This window comes from Sapajus apella, unplaced genomic scaffold (assembly GCF_009761245.1).
Source record: "Sapajus apella isolate SASKATOON/1434 unplaced genomic scaffold, GSC_monkey_1.0 scaffold145, whole genome shotgun sequence".
NCBI lineage: Eukaryota > Metazoa > Chordata > Mammalia > Primates > Cebidae > Sapajus > Sapajus apella.
In genome coordinates, this window is record NW_022437085.1 from 182,399 (window position 1) to 188,468 (window position 6,070).

The window sequence follows — 6,070 nt, forward strand, 5'->3', positions numbered from 1 at the left end:
CTAGAGAGACAGTATTAATGGAATATCTATATGTATTTATACAGATATTTATACAGATACAGATATATAGATATGTATGTGTATATATATGTGTGTGTGTATATATGTGTGCATGTATATATATGTGTGTGTATATATACATATGTGTGTACATATATATATATATATATATATAGGAATTTATTAAGTATTAACTCACACAATCACAAATTTCCACAATAGGCCATTTGCAGACTGAGGATATTCTAGCTGTGCTGGCAGCTGATTAGACTGTGCCCGCTCAGATGCTGGCAGCTGATTAGACTGTTGCCATCCAGATTAAGAGTGAGTCTGGACCAGGCACAGTGGCTCATGCCTGTAATCCCAATTTGGGTGGCCGAGGCGAATGGATCACCTGAGGTTGGGAGTTCAAAACCAGCCTGACCAACCTGGAGAAACCCCATCTCTACTAAAGATGCAAAATTAGCCAGACATGGTGGGACATACCTGTAATTTCAGCTACTAGGGAGGCTGAGGCAGGAGAAGTACTTGAACCCAGGAGGTGGAGGTTGCAGTGAGCTGAGATCATGCCATTGCACTCCGGCCTGGGCAACAAGAGTGAAACTCCTTCTCAAGAAAAAAAGAAAGAAAGAAAAGAAAAAGAGTAGGTCTGCCTTTCCCAGCCTACTGACTCAAATGTTAATGGCCTTTTGTAACACACCCTCCAGGATCAATACTTTGTATCCTTCAGTACAATCAAGTTGACACTTAGTATTAACCATCACACATACATATATTTCTTATTGTATATTACAGTATCACAGGTAATAAAAAAGTATTGGAACTAGACAGTGATGATTACACAATATTGAGAATGCACAAAAAGCCACTGAATTTTGCACTCTAAAAAGGTTAAAATAGAAAATTTTATGTTTTTTGTATTTTACCGCAATAAAAAACAAAACAACAACAACAAAAGAAACAAAGTACTGTTGTGCAGTACATGGATGAACCTTGAAAACATTATGCAATGTGAAACAAGTAAGATTCAGAAGGCCATTTGTTACATTATTTCAATTATGTACAATTCCAGCATAGCCAAATCCATAGAAATACTATGTAGATTATTCGTAGCCAGGCACTGATGGAAAAGAGAAGTGTGGAGCAACAGATAATGGGTATGTGATTTTGGTGGGGTAATAAAAAAATTCTGAAATTAGTGCTAATAGTAACACAAATCTGTGAATATATCAAATCACAAAAAATGTACACTTTGAAAGGATGAAATTTCATATGTGTGAATTATATCTCAATAAATTTGTAATAAAAACTTTAACCAAACTTATTGAACATTATTTTGAGTATATCTTTAATGAGAAAGTACGGTGCAGAGGTTAAGCTCGTGGGCTTTGAAGTCAGATTTAGTTTGAATCTGGCCTTCAAAACTTAAAAGCCAATCTTGGAGAATTTATTTTCTATGTCTAAGCTTCTTGTTCCTAAGTAAAATTGAGATTACTGTAAGGGCTATTTGGGTTGTTTGAGGATTAAATGTTATAATCCATTTAAAGCACTTAAAATGAAGCCTCTGGTGTATTTAAGGTTTACATAAATAGCTGCTATTGTTGTTATAATCATCGTTATCGTTATTTCACACACAGGCAAATGCCTGGCAAGAAATACATACTGCTGACTCAGCAAGTAATCTCTAGATGGCAAGATTAGGGGTGATTGATATTTTCTTCAAGGTTTTGTTTATTTAAAAAATATTATACAACAGATATGTTAATGTTATAACTAAAATAAACTGTTTATCATTTGAAAATTTGAAATATCTTGTCTTAACAAAAAGCAGCACTATTCTGAACACTAGAAAATTCTAGTTGATGGTCTGCCATGAGGTTTTTCCTTATTTTATGGGATCAACATCTCAAAAGTACAATCATGATTTGCAGCTGGTGGAACAGGTGGTACCAAAGCTAACTGAATGGCCATATCAGAAGTGACAGATCTGAGGCACTGCATCAGGCAGTTTTCCAAATTTTTAACATCGGTTATGTGATGGAAAAATGTGTCAGCGTGTCAGACCTACAGATTTAGTGGTCAACTGTCCTTGATTGTTAGTTAAGTGACCCTTTAATTGTAACCTAAGTAGCCAGGAGTTTTTGTTTATGGAAGATTTCTAGGACTGCAATCCTTCATGTGTTACCTTATAGTGCTGTCTACTTTATGATCCTGCATCACTGTTCGATTTCTGGCTTACTTTGGAAGCAATTGTAAATCTTGTGTTACAAAGTTATTGATGTACAGAATTCCAGTTTGATGATTAAAAAAAAAAACCTCCTAGTGTTTGCCAATACATATACTCTGATTTTATGACTTGAAGTCATACAATATTTGTAGAAGAAGAAAGATATAAATACATTTAATTTTATGGTTCACAGCATAGTACCATCATTGCAAAGATGAAACTATTCTTGTGTAATACTTGAAAAACAATATGAAAGTTTTTTTTATTTTCACGAAATATATTATGTGTGTCTTATCTTCCTTAATGTATATATTTCCTTTTGTCATATCAAAAAGCAAAATTTCAACCACTTAAGTTTCAAGACCTTTTAGTTATTAGTGATTTGTGAATTTAATAAAATTCCATCTATAAGATAAAAATCACTCTGGTGATTTAAGTGGAGATAAACTTTATCATCAAAAAAACTGAATAAAGCAGAGACAAGGAACAAAAAGTAGATGGTCATTTCAACATTACTGTCCTTACAGGGTTAAAACCAGGGGGGGGGGGTGGGGGGACTTCCTCGTCATGATGACTCAGGTTGACTGAATCTCGAATCTCTTCTGATTACTTGTTGTGAATCTCTAGTTTCTTGTTTTTAATTTAACTCACCTGTTTGAAACTTAAGTTGGATTACATAAAAGCTAGAACGAGTGACTCAATTTTGGCTTGGTCTGGTCTGTTGGGGCCTAGCATAGGACCTCAGTTCCAAACAATAACCTTCCATATATTTTATTTAAGTCTTAAAGTTATTCATCTATAAATCAATCTACAGAAATAGTTTGGATTATTAGTATACTGCTTAGTGAAGACGTATATATTTAATTGTTCCTTTGGAGTTTTATTTATAGAATTATTTGATTTAACGATTTATTTATAATCAGAACAAAAATGCTTTGTAGATTCCTACCTGCCTAGTTCAACTCCAATACTAAAGGAAAATCTCATCATCCCATGGAAAGAAAAATCTCCCTTTTCTACCTTCCAATTATCACATCATTGCTTCCTTCCAGCATTTTCAGACCCCACCTATGAAGGTATTTTATCAGTAGAAACACAGTGATTATTTTAGGAATAGTTATCTAGACCATGCTAATCTAGACCCAACCACAGTGATTTTCTCAAGACTCTAGGGCCAAGTTGCTCTTTAAAAAAATACTATGTCTTCTTCAGTTAGTACCACAAAAATTGAAGCCTGAATTTCCAGTTGACCACCACAAAGAAAGAAACACACTGCAGTAAATTCAATACAGAAGTAATCAATTTTGCTTGGTTTTGGTGACTTTGAGTGTCTTATTTAAGCTGTGTCTGAAACTAACAATCATCCACCTTTTTTCTTTCACTCAAACCAGGGTTGGATTTTCTCTCATTTATATAGAAATAATCCAAAGTCATAAAAGAATATGTAAAGTGAGAAAGGAACAAAAATCAATTAATGACTGAAAATTTTTATAGAGAAAATATCATTTATATTTAAAAATTGTACTAAAGGACAAATATGTTTCACCTCTAAGAAAAAAGAGCAATAAAATATCCTGCATAAGAAATAGCATGTGCAAAAGCATGAACATGTTAATGTGCATAGTGTATTCAGAGAATACCAAGTCAGTGTCATACCAAAAAAAATAAAGATAATATACTATAATAACCTTAAATTATTGACTAGATTTAATAACCCAATAGGTCCCAGTAAACTAAGTTTTTTTTTTTTTCAAAATATCAAATGGAGGAAATGGATAAATATTCCCTTTATAAAGTTAACAAAGAGGAGGGAAGAGAAGAAAGGAAAAGGAAAAAACAAACAAACAAAAGAAAACCAAGATTGCTCCTAATAGGTAAGGAAAGGATATTTTTTACCTTTATCTCTGAGAGTTTCTGTGTAGTTTTGTAGATCATTTCTTCAATATTTGTCAGTTGAGATATGTTGTTTTGATCTCACCTAAATGAACTGTTACATCTGAGAAGGTTCGTAGTAAAACTAAATCTCCATTTTGATGTGGTTTGACAGGAACATCTTTAAATATTTAGTTATGTTTTTCATTTAAAATATTAAGAACAAAAAATGTTTTATACTTTGTCTCTTAAAAGACAAATTTCATCTAAACTAAATTAAAACTATGAAATCTGATGCTGGGTAATAAATGGGCTTAATTTTCAGGAAATGAAAATTTACTTTCTGTAAAGGAACAAATCAACTATTAAATTAATAAAGAAGGGAAGTAGAATGGGAAGTCCACTGAAAATTCAAAATTAATATATAATTTAAGAAAGCCTAAGTTAGAAACCCCTGGCTTTATTTTTCTGATTATAATAATAAAAGCTCATTTTAGAAATTTAGAAATTTGGAAATAAAAAAATATTTATAAAGATAAAAATTAAGTATATGCTTGTGATGCTGAGAGAAGTATTGGTATATTCCTTTCAATTATTTTCAGACAAATTTTATCAGGCAATACTATTTCTGTCTAATAAAATTGAGTTATAGTTTTGTATTCTTCTCCATATAACCCAAATTAATTCATACACATTCATGATTCCACTAAATAATTTTTAATTATATGTTGTTTATTATGTTATATAGTAGTCTACTAACAAATGTGATATAACATTCTACTATGATTGGGAATTCAGATAATTTCCAATATTTCACTGTTACATATAAATATTTATAAATGTCTTTCAGACCAATAAAGTCGATTGCATCTCTATCTGCTTAATATTGCTTGGCAATGTCCCCACCCAAATCTCATCTTAAATTATAACTCCGTAATTCCCATGTGTAATGGAAGGTACCCAGTGGAAGATAATTGAATCACAGGGATGGGTCTTTCCCATGCTGTACTAGTGAAAATATGTCTCACAACAACCGATGGTTATTGTGTTTATGTAAAGAGACTGGTGGCATTTTGCTCCTCCCCAAGAGATTTTTGAAACTTTGAACTTGAGAGAGATAATTTAGGACATCTGGCAGAATGGCCTTGCTGCTTTGTGCATTCTCTGGACTTGGTGCCCTGTGTCCTAGCCACTCCAGCTGTGGCTTAAAGGGGCAACATACAGCTCAGGCTATTGCTTAAGAGGTTGCAAGCCCCAGGCCTTGGTGGCTGCCACGTGGTGTTGGGCCTACAGATATACAGATGTCAAGAATTGAAGTATGGGAACCTCTCCCTAGATTTCAGAGGACGTATGGAAATGCCTGGATGTCCAGGCAGAGGTATGCTGCAGTGATGGGGCCATCAGGGGGAACCTCTACTAGGGCAGAGCAGAAGGGAAATGTAGGTTGCAAACCCCATTAACTTTGAGTTAATGCTAAAAAGAATTAAAACTTCTCACAGCTCCACTAGTCAGTGCCCTAATGGGCACTGACTAGTGGAGCTGTGAGAAGAGGGCCACCATCCTCCAGACCCCAGAATGGTAGACACACTGACAGTTTGCACTGTGCACCTGGAAAAGCCACAGACACTCAATGCCAACACATAAAAGCAGACAGGAAGGGGACTATACCTTGAAAAGCCACAGAGGAGGGGCTTCCCAAGTCCATGGGAACCCACCTCTTACATCAGCGTGACCTGGATGTGAGACAGGGAGTCAAAGGAGATCATTTTGGAGTTTTAAGATTTGACTGACCCACTGGATTTTGAACTTGCATGGGACCTGTAGCTCCTTCGTTTTGGCCAATTTATCCCATTTAGAATAGGTGTGTTTAACCAATGCCTGTACCCTCATTGTATCTAGAACTAACTAACTTCCTTTTGATTTTACAGGCTGATAGATGGGAGAGACTGACTTTGTTGTTTCAGATGAGAT